This window comes from Argopecten irradians, chromosome 10 (assembly GCF_041381155.1).
Source record: "Argopecten irradians isolate NY chromosome 10, Ai_NY, whole genome shotgun sequence".
Classification (NCBI taxonomy): Eukaryota; Metazoa; Mollusca; class Bivalvia; order Pectinida; family Pectinidae; genus Argopecten; species Argopecten irradians.
In genome coordinates, this window is record NC_091143.1 from 4,555,079 (window position 1) to 4,570,674 (window position 15,596).

Here is a 15,596-nt window from a genome sequence, read left to right on the forward strand (position 1 = left end):
TGTATGTAAATGGGTATGTCCACAGGTTCACTGTATGTAAATGGGTATGTCTGTAACCACAGGTTTACTGTATGTAAATGGGTATGTCTGTAACCACAGGTTTACGGTATGTAAATGGGTATGTCTGTAACCACAGGTTCACTGTAAGTAAATGGGTATGTCTGTAACCACAGGTTTACTGTATGTAAATGGGTATGTCTGTAACCACAGGTTCACTGTAAGTGAGTGGGTAAAACGGTAATATTACCAGTCATATACAACTAAATCAGAGGGCTTATAAATGAATATATATGGTTTACACTTTTCTTAAATGAGAGATTTTGATATAGATGTCTTAAAATATGCTTCCAGCAATATTTTATCGTTGAGCATGTGTATCTTATTAGGTTGATAGCAGATCTGTATGTGGCTGTTAACGATTCAATCTATACATGTATACCATAACCAGTAGGACCTGGGGGAAGTTATAATGGATATTGATCTCTTTATTATACAATCAATTCTCAATATCTACATTTTAGGTATTGATAAAGTAAATTGTATGTCAAATTTAATGTATTTATTATGAGGTTTTCACTAACATCAAACATTTTTGTGACCATGATTGTTTTAAGGATCACAATTATGATTTACAAAATATAAATTGTATCACGTGTTAAAGTATATAAAAGGATGCTTCAAAGAGTGATTTTATACCAATCTATCTGATATCAAGGATTTAATTGTTTTTTTACTAAAAGCATTGCCTACATTGATGAGGTATGATTTAGCACACCAGTCACCCAGAAAACTAAACATGTGATGATACTCTTTGTAATTCAACCTCAGTACACAGCTTACAGGGAATATTGTCTTACATATTTTCCTCAAATGTCAGAATAGTTTGAATTGTTAGATTAGTTTTAATTGTCAGCTTAATATGAATTGTCATGCTGGCGGTATGAATTGTCAGAATAGTATCAAATGTCAGAATAGTATAAATTGTCAAGATAGTATGAATTGTCAGAATAGTATGAATTGTCAGAATAGTATCAAATGTCAGAATAGTATAAATTGTCAGGATAGTATCAATTGTCAGGATAGTATGAATTGTCAGAATAGTATCAAATGTCAGAATAGTATAAATTGTCAGGATAGTATGAATTGTCAGAATAGTATCAAATGTCAGAATAGTATAAATTGTCAGGATAGTATGAATTGTCAGAATAGTATCAAATGTCAGAATAGTATAAATTGTCAGGATAGTATGAATTGTCAGAATAGTATCAAATGTCAGAATAGTACAAATTGTCAGGATAGTATGAATTGTCAGAATAGTATCAAATGTCAGAATAGTATAAATTATCAGGATAGTATAAATTGTCAGGCTGGTATGAATTTTCAGAATATAAAAATTGTATATTCAGTATATAAATTGTCAGAAAAGTATAATTATCAGCATAGTATGAATATTGTCTGGGTAATATGAATTATCAGAATAGTATGGATGGTCAGGATAGTATGAATTGTCAGCTTAATATGAACTGTCAGGCTGGTATGAATTGTCAGAATAGTATAAATTGTCAAAATAGTATGAATTGTCAGAAGAGTGTGAATTGTCAGGATAGTAGGAATTGTTTGGCTAGTATGAATTTTCAAGATAGTGTGAATTGTCAAAATAATATGACTTGTCAGAATAGTATAAAATGTCAGAATAGTATGAAATATCAAAAGAGTATGAATTGACTGGATGGTTTGAATTGTCAGGATAGTTTGAATTATCAGGATAGTATGAATTGACAGGATAGTTTGAATTGTCAGGATAGTATAAATTGTCAGGATAGTATAAATTGTCAGGCTAGTATGAATTGTCTGGCATGTATGAATTGTCAGGCTGTTATTTGTCAAGAAAGTATGAATTGTTGGAATATGTTTACACTAAGATTTTGATGATCCTGCTATGAAATGGGTGAGTGGAGGTGTATTGTATGTTGTCCCATCTTCTTAAGCAGGTAGTCTTTGAACAGAGTTAGTCACTTTACAGCTTTTACTACTGGACATACCTGCTTGGTTGTAAAGCTACTGGTATATGAATTGTGAGAATATGTGAGAATAAAAATATAAAAAGCACAATTTTTATGACAAACACTCATTTTAAAACACTTAAAAGTTTTAGCTAGGTCATGTAACCACAGCTACTTAGGGGTGACATTGTTTTTAAGTAGGTCACATCCTACAGCCACCGAATTACCATATATAGTGATGATACATAAGCCTGCCATCTTCACCCGTCATCATTAGAAAATGAGTTTTTATTCACACATACGGTAGATAGTGTTGTACACGTCTATACTGGTAATGAACACCTATAAATTATTGTTACTCATTTTCAGCGAAAAAACAGTGCATAACAGTTAAAAAAAGTTTTGGTTCTCTTGATGGTATTTAAAAAAAGTAAGCATGATCTGATAAGAAAATCCACATGAAGTATAGACTAAATGTAAGAGATTCATATTTAACTAGATGTTAAAGGAAAATAACAAGCCTATTCTTCAAAATTATTGGTATCAGTCAATCAGATAAAAATGGAAGCCATTGAATAGAAGGGTACTCTATATTGTACTATATATATATATTGCAGCTTTTGCTAACTTTGTCAACAAAGTGTATTAAATATATAAAAACCTGCCTTGGCGACTGCCGCTGTTGAAAACCACCTGTTTAATAAGGCCACTTTTCTAGGGTCCCAAATAACCCAATTTCAACACAACTCGACCTGTGTATAATGTCCTCTTGATTACAAAGTCCCGATCCCTTAGCTGGTGTTTGTAGACAGATTGACTGTAAATAGATATTATTTGTGTCAAGAATGACAAAGAAAATTGTTTATGTTAATTAACAAAGCTAGACCTATGCTAGACCTATGTCTATCACATTTAATAACTATGATATTTCTATAACAATGAAATAAAATTGCCTTCATTAAAAAATGTTTTAGATCGTATTAAATGTTATTTTTTTCATAATAACTTATTTATCTGCTTCAGAATAATGGCTGCTACAGAGACACCAATAATGTCAGTTGAGGACGTGGAACTCGTTTCGTAAGTAACATTCTGCCATTAGGACTTTTTATCATTTGGACATTCTTCCGAAAAGTTCAACAGTCAAAAGTTGGCAATCTGGAAACCTCAGCCAACCCTTCACAAACAGAAAATCTCAGTTTGTCAACCCTTCTCAAACTGGTAATCTCAGTTTGTCAACCATTCTGAAACTGGAAATCTCAGTTTGTCAACCATTCTCAAAGTGGAAATCTCAGTTTGTCAACCTTCTCAAACTGGAAATCTCAGTTTGTCAACCCTTCTCAAAATGGAAATCTCAGTTTGTCAACCATTATAAAACTAAAAATCTCAGTTTGCCAACCTTTCAGAAACTGGAAATCTAAGTTTGCCAACCCTTCTCAAACTGGAAATCTCAGTTTGTCAACCATTCTCAAACTGGAAATCTCAGTTTGTCAGCCCTTCTCAAACTTGAAATCTCAGTTTGCCAACCCTTCAGAAACTGGAAATCTCAGTTTGTCAACTCTTCTCAAACTAGCAATCTCAGTTTGCCAGCCCTTCTCAAACTACAAATCTCAGTTTGCCAATCCTTTTCAAACTGAAAATCTCAGTTTGCCAACCCTTCACAAACCGGAAATCTCAGTTTGTCAACCATTATAAAACTAAAAATCTCAGTTTGCCAACCCTTCTCTAACTAGAAATCTAAGTTTGCCATTCCTTCTCAAACTGCAAATCTCAGTTTGTCAGCCCTTCTCAAACTACAAATCTCAGTTTGCCAACCCTTCAGAAACTGGAAATCTCAGTTTGCCAGCCCTTCTCAAACTACAAATCTCAGTTTGCCAATCCTTTTCAAACTGAAAATCTCAGTTTGCCAACCCTTCACAAACCGGAAATCTCAGTTTGTCAACCATTATAAAACTAAAAATCTCAGTTTGCCAACCCTTCTCTAACTAGAAATCTAAGTTTGCCAACCCTTCTCAAACTGCAAATCTCAGTTTGTCAGCCCTTCTCAAACTGAAAATCTCAGTTTGCCAACCCTTCAGAAACTGGAAATCTCAGTTTGCCAACCATTATAAAAATAAAAATCTCAGTTTGCCAACCCTTCAGAAACTGGAAATCTCAGTTTGCCAACCCTTCTCAAACTGGTAATCTCAGTTTGTCAACCCTTCTCAAACTGGAAATCTCAGTTTTCAACCCTTCCCAAACTGGAAATCTCAGTTTGTCAACCCTTCTCAAACTGGAAATCTCAGTTTGTCAACTCTTTTCAAACTGGAAATATCAGTTTTCCGACCCTTCTCAAACTGGAAATCTCAGTTTGCCAACCCTTCTCAAACTGAAAATCTCAGTTTGTCAGCCTGTCTCAAACTGGAAATCTCAGTTTTGTCAACCCTTCAATATGGAATATATTACACACTGTCAGGAACACCTGATATCTGAAGTCTTTCTTGAATTAAAAAAGTTCATCATGTACTAAGCTCATGTACTATGCACTTAAAAACAAAATCTGGTCTACGTGTTGGGGAACGCTATTTAAAGCTTAAAATGTGAATTTTGTGGGTGGGAAGTTAAGAGATAACTTAGTAAAATACTTTAAAGCTAAATGAAGATTTAATTTTCCATTTCCTTAGAAATCTTAGATTCTTACTGACATGGTTATAGCTAAGTAAATGTGATCCCTCTCCACGTAGATATACTGTATATATACAGGTGATATATTCCTATTCTCACAATTCTAATTGCTCACTATGACGTAATACAGTATTTATATTTGTAGATGGCACTATGCCATGATTCTGTCTTGTGTATATATGTATAAACTTTATTATAATTCAATAAATAGAGAATACATGGTTAGTATCTTACAATACAAGGTTTATTTTGGTGCGAGACTTAGGAAAGCCGAGATGACGAGGTTTTGCCGAGTCATCTCGGCTTTCCGTGTCAAGCACCAAAATAAAACTTGTATTGTAAGATACTAATCGTGTATTCTGTTTATCCTGCAACTATTATGGCATTCAAAACGAAAGCAAATTGACAGTTATTTACTTGGTTTCGCTCGAAGCATGACGCTTCTTTGATGCGGAGGTAAATATTCATTCACTAAACCGAATGAGAGTGTACTCCTTTTTACTGCCGTGGGAAATAAATAAGCGCATTCACAAACACCATCCGTAAATCCATTCAGTGTAATATATCACTGAAACAATATGAAAATACTCAAAAAACAATATATACCCGTTTAAAAATTACTTTGCAATACATACCTTTGCCATGAGCCAAGAAAAAAACCACACCGCCATACGAGATTTTGGATACCGTAAAAATGACGTCATTCCGATGAATGTGACGTCACATTTTAGCGGGACTGAATGTCGTTTCATTCACTGGAAGGTTCAAGTTCTGGGTCAAGTTAGAAAAAGTTCCGTCAGATATGGAACAAATTCATGTGATCGTATTGACGGATAAAGCCTTTCGTATTGACGGATAAAGCACAAGTTTATCCGGCAGTAGTTATCGGTCAGTATGTGGGACAGTTGCAGGATAAAGATTTATAACTGGCTAAAGATATTATATACAGTAAAACCTGTCCTGGACCACCTGGCTTTTTAAAGTCCTCTGCCTCTTGGAAGGTCTTTATAGACAGGTTAGCCTTGTGTATAAAGACTACTTAGCTATGAAGACAATTTTCCTCAGGTTAGACTGTCTTACAGCTATAATGAACCTCTGGGAACCACAACAAGCACTTCGTTATAAGCATTGTTTCTTATACAAATTTTATAGATATATTATAGTTATAACCATGAATTTGTTGTAAGCGTGGCCGTTATACGCATGTTTTACTTTATACAGGTAGAGATCTTGTATTTGGGTGCAACTATATAGAGAATACATGGTTAGTATCTTACAATACAAGGTTAATTTTGGTGCGAGACTTAGGAAAGCCGAGATGACGAGGCTTTGCCGAGTCATCCCGGCTTTCCGTGTCGAGCACCAAAATAAATCTTGTATTGTAAGATACTAACCGTGTATTCTGTTTATTCTGCAACCATTATTGCATTCAAAACGAAAGCAAATTGACAGTTCCTTACTTTGTTTTGCTCGAAGCGTGACGCTTCTTTGATGCGGAGGTAAAGAATCATTCACTTAACCGAATGAGAGTGCACTCCTTTTTACTGCCGTGGGAAATAAATAAGCGCATTCACAAACAGTAACCGTAATTCTATTCAGTGTGATATATCACTGAAAGGAAATGAAAATACTCAAATAACAATAAATACCCATTAAAGAATTACTTAACAATACATACCTTTGTCATGAGCCAAGAAAAAGACGACACCGCCATACGAGATTTTCGATATCGTAAAAATGACGTCATTTCGGTGAATGTGACGTCACGTTTTAGCGGGACTGAATGACGTTTCATTCACCAGAAGGTTCAAGTTCTGGGTCAAGTTAGAAAAAGTTCCGTCAGATATGGAACAAATTCACGTGATCGTATTGACGGATAAAGCATATCGTATTGACGGATAAAGCACAAGTTTATCCGGCAGTAGTTAATAGAGTTAATAAGATTAATAGGTATAATATATTATTTTTATTTTGTTCTTTCCATTTCATGTTTTTGTAACCCATTCCCCACTCCAATATACTGTTATTAGCTTCATTCAAAACAATAGCCTTCTAAGTAATTAATGGCAGTACAATTAATTCTTAGTTCTATATTTCTTTTATTGAACTTTTGGAGAAAATGTAATTGCCAGACCATATTTGAACCTGTGCCCTTGTGAGCACATGAGGAATGCTCCACTGTTGAAGCTACCTTGTCACGGATGATTGACTCTGTTCTACCTCACAGCTCTTACATAGCATTCCGTATAACTTTCTACCCTTGCTGTGTGGAAAAATACAGAAAATCTACAAGGACAGTGTGTCTTAGTCAGACAAATTCAACATGCTATGGAAACTGACACTTTAAAAATGTTCTGCCTGGCTGGACCAGAAAGGTGTACATTAGTTATATCTGTATGATTTACCTGTATGATGGAGCTACCAAGATTTCTAACTATGTGTTTAACAATTTAAAAACAAGCCTTTTCCAGAGATGATGTAATATGAAGTATATTATGTGATATGTTGTAGTCAACAAACTAAACAGATCATAAATTGGTTTTACTGGGGACACTACACTATTAAAGTCAAGTCAGCAAGCATACATAATCAAAGTACTGAAAGTACTCATAGTCAGGCATGCCTAGCGATATAGGTCATATATACACGTAGCATTAATAGGTAATGTACTACGGTAATACTTTTAATTTCCTCATGCTTTTATCAATGTAGTCAGAACAAGTCAACAAAATTATTCAATAGTGTTCTTTTCACATTTGATTATCTTATACTAAAACAATATGCCGAGTGTTGATAAAATATCTTTGATATCATTCAATATCAAATACGGGGTACTGTTCATTTAATATCCTTTACAAATTAAAATTCCCATAGGCACAGTAATAGCTGATGGAGAATTAGAGATTTTCATTGCTGTTTTTATATCAGGTCATGTGGTTGTCAAAATTTGTTGACAATAAGGGTTAACTTCTTGTATTAATCACACAATGTTTCATTATATATTGTAGCATTTACTGCAGTTGTGATAGAGGTAACTTTATGGAAAGTACATGCAAGTATTTAATGAACAATTAACACTATTATTTACACTAATAGTTTTATTACAAAATTTGAAAAAGATACTGTATTGTCGTGGAACATTTAAGCAGATTATCATCATGAAACACATTTGTATAATGTAATACAAAATGAATTTTAAGATTTCACTGTTATTGCTGAATCATCTTGCGATGAAATAAAATCATTAAAGCTTAGAAAAAAGTTCAACATACATTTTGTTATCATGTCAGTGAGGCTATTTTACATGTTCATTGGAATGTTATTGCCAACACATTGCTAGTTATGTTAAATTGAGGTAACAATTGCAAATAAAAAAAAGATCTGTAAATTCCTACAGCTCAAGAGAGTGCGGTGATGCAAAAATTGGGTATGTTCCAGCTTTTTGAGAACAATGAAAATTTTTAAAAATGTATATTTTTTCTGCCATTCAACAGAAGTTTATTATCCAGTGATTAATATATGTTTTACTTGTAATTTTACAAATTGAAAATAACACAAAAATCTTATTTTGCATAAGGAGAAACCATATCTGTTTAACTGTAAAATTCTATTAAATGTTAAACATAACAATGCATCTCTGATATACTAGTTACTACACATGCAGTATCCATTTTAAATCATCTATCGATTTCAACACTGATATTATCTATATTATAAATCATGTACTGACTTCAATACTTGTAGTATCCAACATCTAATGATTTCTTACGCATTATTTGTCCAACAAAAATCATCTACTGATTGATTTCAACACTTTCTTCTATTAACTTCTATACTAACATAAATCATCTACTGATTTCTACACTAGAAGTATTCATCATAAATCATCTGCTGATTTCTACACTAGAAGTATCCATCATAAATCATCTACTGATTTCTACACTAGAAGTATCCATCATAAATCATCTACTGATTTCTACACTAGAAGTATCCATCATAAATCATCTACTGATTTCTACACTAGAAGTATCCATCATAAATCATCTACTGATTTCTACACTAGAAGTATTCATCATAAATCATCTGCTGATTTCTACACTAGAAGTATCCATCATAAATCATCTGCTGATTTCTACACTAGAAGTATCCATCATAAATCATCTACTGATTTCTACACATTAAGAATCCATCATAAATCATCTACTGATTTCTACACATAAATTGTCCACAATAAATCATCTACTGATTTCTTCACATTAAGTATCCATCATAAATCATCTACTGATTTCTACACTTGAAGTATCCATCATAAATCATCTACTGATTTCTACACATAAATTGTCCACAATAAATCATCTACTGATTTCTACACATTAAGAATCCATCAATAAATCATCTACTGATTTCTACACATTAAGAATCCATCATAAATCATCTACTGATTTCTACACATTAAGAATCCATCATAAATCATCTACTGATTTCTACACATTAAGTATCCATCATAAATCATCTACTGATTTCTACACTAGAAGTATCCATCATAAATCATCTACTGATTTCTACACTAGAAGTATCCATCATAAAATCATCTACTGATTTCTACACTAGAAGTAATCCATCATAAATCATCTACTGATTTCTACACTAGAAGAATCCATCATAAATCATCTTCTGATTTCTACACTAGAAGTATTCATCATAAATCATCTGCTGATTTCTACACTAGAAGTATCCATCATAAATCATCTGCTGATTTCTACACTAGAAGTATCCATCATAAATCATCTTCTGATTTCTACACATAAATTGACCATAATAAATCATCTACTTATTCTACACTAGAAGTATCCATAATAAATCATCTACTGATTCATCCTAGATGTCAATTCTTATTGTTTTTCACAATATTTAGGAAAGTAGGTCACACTGATCTAATTTTACAAAATTCATGTTCGGTATGTTTTGGTCATCCCAGATATCAATTCTTATTGTTCTATAACAATATATAGAAAATTAGGTCACACTGACCTAATTTTGCAAAATTCCCCTTCACCATCTATTGGTCACCCTAAATGTCAATTTTCATTGTCCTGTGGTAATTTTTAAAAAAGTAGGTCACACTGACCTAATTTTACAAATTCATGTTCGTTGTGTTTTGGTCATCCCAGTTTATCAATTCTTATTGTTCTAATCACAATATGTAGAAAAGTAGGTCACACTGACCTAATTTTACAAAATTCATGTTCGATGTGTTTTGGTCATCCCAGATATCAATTCTTATTGTTCTATCACAATATGTAGAAAAGTAGGTCACACTGACCTAATTTTACCAAATTCATGTTCGGTGTGTTTTGTTCATCCCAGATATCAATTCTTATTGTTCTATTACAATATGTAGAAAAGTAGGTCACACTGACCTAATTTTGAAAATTCAAAAATGCAAGATCAGTAAGTGTCGCACTCATCTCAAATATCAATTTCTTTGGTCCTATGATAATATTTAAATATTAAGTATTATTTAAATTTAATGTACTAACAATGACCATATTTTGTTTGTTGTTTCTCCTGAATGTCGTTTTTAGGTCACCTGAGACGAAGTCTCAGTTGACCTATTCTTGTCGTCTGTTGTCCGTCGTCGTGCGTCAAAATATTACAAGGAGTCAACTTATTTTAGGTGTATAGGTTCCATAATAATTGGATCAATATATAAATTGCCACAAGATGAATTTGCCCTTGCTTTCTCACCTTTCAGTGTGCTAGTTTCATATGGCGGCGGGGAGTTTATGTCTTAGATATTTTCTATTTTTTTTTTTGCACTTTGTTCTTTATTTATGCATCAGAACTCAGGTGACCGGTAAGGCCCTTGGGCCTCTTGTTATTGTTATGCGACAATTTCAGAAAAATAGGTCACACTCATGAGTCATGATTATAGACGTCTTTCTGTGTTATAACTATTTTTATCTATTGATCATTCAAAGATTCAAAGTAATGTCAATCAAACCAAACATAAATTCATTACAGGTTTTATATTTTGAAATTTTAAAATTTGTTAACATTTACTACACTTATGCTAAAAAATGTGCTAGGCCTCATGTTGTCTACAAAGTCTGAAAAAGACATTTGTCACCAACCAAATTTTATCAGTAACTTAAAGCTCCAGGAATGTTAAAACTGGATAGGAACCAGTGTAAACATGTACACCGGAATAAGTAAAACAATACACACAAGCATGTGCGTTTGTCACTTGGCCTCCAAATGTAACAGTACACGAGACGCATTAATCTGAAGCCGTTGTCTAAGCTATTCACAGGCTCCATTCAGCGGAAAACAATTACCAGTAATATGGGTTTTATTTCAGGGAGGGAAATTGATCAGCCATTTCTTATCTGAAAAAGCACGGATATTTGGCATATCTTTGACAAGACAAATCAAAGAAAAAATGACTTCTACCTAAAACTTTCATTTGATTTTCATACATTTTTCTTCCGCATTGTCTGACTATAAGATACCAGCTTCGAAATCACTGAAAAGCCAGGGACTATCTTCAGCAGCGCATTGATTTCACTGAAGGTAGTAAAAGGCAGTGAAAGTATTTTTCTCAAATGGTCGCTATGCCTATATTCAGGCAATGCCTAAGGCATGCCTGACTAAAAATGAGAATTTGTTACCACAGTAAAACTCATTCCCTTACATTCCCCTACTTCCTTTATAATGGATGGTATCAGTTTAGTCTGTCTTCTTGTCGTTAACCAAGATCAGGCCTATAGAGGCCTGATATTACCTGGGTCATAAATAGAAATTCTTATTAACCATCAAAGCACATGTCATAAGGCAAGTATGCACGGTGATTTCCAGGTAGTAAATGAGAGATTCGGACTCATTGGGTTCTTGTCATATTAGATATGATTATTACTTAAAATGTTTGCTATGTGCTAAATAATATAGAAATACATGGAAAATGGCTCAACTACATCATCTCTCATAACACAATGCCTGGGAATGGGGATATCACAACCGCAATATTGACTTGAAAGGGATGTGTTGATATGCTAAATATCACCTCCATTGAAGCAAGAGTCCATATGAATTCCTTGAGTTTACTGGTTGTATATACTGAGATGTGACTATCATGATTATCTGGCGGTGACATTGACCACTTTATACCCATTTATATGTCTGTACAAAATGATTTTGGCAATAAAAATGGTATCTTTTAATCTACTCATAAACATGACACGATTCTCAAAGAAATTTCTAGTTTGTATTAATCTCCACTTAATAAAGTCTTGACTGATAGCCATATATAACATAAGTTCTGGGTTTGGGTATGGGTTTAACATCCTATCATTTAGCCATGGTCATTTAAGTATATACCTGGTTTGAGGGATGTAGGAAATCCAGAGCACCTGGTGAAAAACTACCAACCTACAGTTATAGCCACTGCTCCACAGAGAGGTGGAGGACTAGAGTGGTAAGGTATGGAGATGCCTTAACCACCATAACCACAGCCTCCATTCTGTAGTCTCTCAAACATAAAATAAGATTGATCCAATGGTTAGTCCCATCTTACTGCTACCCAATCCCTTAGGATGGTGGCCAATTCTCCACCTTGTAACATCTGACTGGGAGATCAGTTTCGGCATTTTCTGTCTTTTAAAATAATTCAGCTGGGTTTGAATGGCTATATACGATGAACATGAATCCAACAAGTACTTTTGTTTGTAATGTTTGTCGGCACAAGATATCAGCTGAAAACTGAGACATGAAAACTACCAGGCTTTTCGCGGAATAAGCATTTTCCTCATGGATAAGTCTAATGTTCCGTGGCGCACATGTTTATTTAACAAGTCATCTGAAATTAAGGAAAAATCCCAAAACAAAAATGAACATTCCTAAAATTGTGTGTACCGCATACACCCGTTGATTTAAACATGAAAATAATGTCATTGTAAAAAATCAAGGAAACGACATCGTGTGACACCCCTAGGAAAAAACATTTGCTGAATGGGATGTGTTTGACAGATACGTGACCTAAATAAACTAATAAATGTTTGAACTTTCCTTATATGAATTCAAAATTCTTATCATGTCTACACATTTATTAATCAAATCAAATTTAGGAGGTGTACCATTTTGGGTACTAGACAAAACTCTCTATATATAAATGAATGAAAATTTCTGAATCATCATTTGTATGCCCACAATGCTTGATTGAAATCATCATGAACTCTCCATTGGTTGTGCACTAGACCATTCAAAGTTTGATCTTTGTAGAGAGCAGCAGAAATAGATTTTACAATTGCGTGTATATTATAAGTAATGGCAATGCACATAATGTGATAATTATATTTAGGAAATCGTGCTGGGAAAAGGAAATTCTATACATATAGTTGTTCTTTATTACTGTTTACTGGTGTATAAACTGCATTTGAAACAGATTGGAATCAGACTTTCACATTTAATACTAGAGTATTAGTTGCAGTTTTACATAATACTAGATTTTATTTTTGTGAATAATAAAATCAGTGGAGTCTCAGCTTGTTGTACAAGTAAATATGAAACCAAAATGCCATATTTGCTATGATAGTTGCTCCTCCTATAAGTATCTAGTAGCTGTTTGTGCAGGAATTGAAGTGGTTTGAAAGCAGGTATTTTCAACAGATATATCACATCCAAATAAAGTTTGGTTTTGGTGTGAACATTTTATAAAACTTTTGTATTCTGAATGTCCATAGAATTTTGTTTTGACATATTCTTGATATTGGCTTTATAGAAAAAATTTCACCCAAGGACCTGATTTGTTATCCTTGTGTCCCACTGATATCAACCCTTAGGTGCTTAATAAGGAGAATACATATTGTAATAATATCTTGTAAAAGTTACCATTACTTTGAACTACAATCTTAATCTAACAAAAATATGATACTTTTTACCCTAAGCTCATGATCAATATCCAGCTGGGACTAGAGCAATTACAAGTATAATCACAAAAAATACTTTAATTAAGTATGTGTACCTTCCTTTGATGGTTTGTGTTTTTTGGAACTGAATCTGAGAAACAGGCGGGACTGTGCTGATGTCGTTGAAAATCCTTAGAACATAGCTTGTTACTCTGTCAGTGGATAGCCTCACCATATGTTGGCTAGTGTGACGGCCTTCTCCATAGGAATGATCTTGAATTTAAATCTCTTTGCAATACAAATTTATCAAAATGAAGAAAGTCAGAGGTTTGTGCCATCAAGTTTTGTTCCACAAACATTTCAGCTGACTTGAAGTTTTTATCAGTAAAGTTGTAACTTAGACCTGTGTTTGTTAATGTGGCTTTCTATTGGTTTTGTCCTAAATACTTTCATTGGCCTGAATATATTTACAGAGATGACCAGAATGCTGCTCCTAATGGTGGAGACATTTCTGCCAATAACAACACAGAACAGAAACAGGGTGCTGGGGATAGCATGGCTAATAACAACAAGGAAGAGGGATCTCAGGCACAAAGAAGTAGGTATTCTGTTACAGTAAGGGTGCAACTTTTATAATGTCATCACATCATTTGTCACTATCGCATTTAGATTCAATTTATATTAGGTACAAAATACAGATTATATACTAGACAGCATTCGGAATTAACGCCTGTCTGTCTGCCCATGACAGACAACTTTATAGTCGGGCAGACAGTTTATTCCATGTAGCTGGTCCTTTGACCTGCAAGTTTTGGTCAAGATAGAGGATATATATACAAAACAAAAAAATAGCAGTTAAATTGTAGAAAGATTGAGGATCAAACTGTACCAAACTAATTTTTCGTAATATTCAGGTGTTCAGTCAACTTTATTGAGAGCGCACGATACTAATGCAGATATACTTCGCTAGTTTACTTTTGTAATTATATAAACTACAAGGATGAAGGATGAATTGCAACTTTGTAAGGACCAGTAATTTTCAGTCAGGACTAGTAACTTTTAGGGTCAGCCAGTCCTTATGACCAGCAGTAAAAAATCCTTTAGGTAGAACACTGACGACCTACAGTCTATGTTTCATTATGATCCTTTCTTAATTATAAACAGAAATTGATGAATGTCTGCCTGCGGACAGCCTGTGGACCAGTGACCCAGCTGTCCCAGTAAAGCTGAGACTTGGTGACAAACCTCCCACTACAGATGTTCCTGTTACAGTCATGACTGTGTTCGAAAATACAGTGAAAAAGATTCCAAACAACACAGCATGTGGTAGGTTGTATAGTCTGAGAGACAGTAAAGTAACTGTCAATGACATAGCTAATGGTATGTTGTATAGTCTAGGAGACAGTAAAGTAACTGTCCAATGACATAGCTAATGGTATGTTGTATAGTCTGGGAGACAGTAAAGTAACTGTCCAATGACATAGCTAATGGTATGTTGTATAGTCTGGGAGACAGTAAAGTAACTGTCCAATGACATAGCTAATGGTATAGTTGTATAGTCTGGGAGACAGTAAAGTAAACTGTCCAATGACATAGCTAATGGTATGTTGTATAGTCTGGGAGACAGTACAGAAACTGTCCAATGACATAGCTAATGGTATGTTGTATAGTCTGGGAGACAGTAAAGTAACTGTCCAATGACATAGCTAATGGTATGTTGTATAGTCTGGGAGACAGTAAAGTAACTGTCCAATGACATAGCTAATGGTAAGTTGTATAGTCTGGGAGACAGTACAGAAACTGTCCAATGACATAGCTAATGGTATGTTGTATAGTCTGGGAGACAGTAAAGTAACTGTCCAATGACATAGCTAATGGTATGTTGTATAGTCTGGGAGACAGTAAAGAAACTGTCCAATGACATAGCTAATGGTATGTAATGTAGTTGTATAGTCTGGGAGACAGTAAAGAAAACTGTCCAATGACATAGCTAATGGTATGTTGTATAGTCTGGGAGACAGTAAAG

At 33.9% G+C, this 15,596-nt stretch overlaps 1 pseudogene; it reads left to right on the forward strand.

Moving 5' to 3' along the window:
- The window catches only part of LOC138332948 (long-chain-fatty-acid--CoA ligase ACSBG2-like), a 59,769-nt pseudogene that overhangs the window by 18,270 nt on the left and 25,903 nt on the right, over positions 1 to 15,596 (forward strand).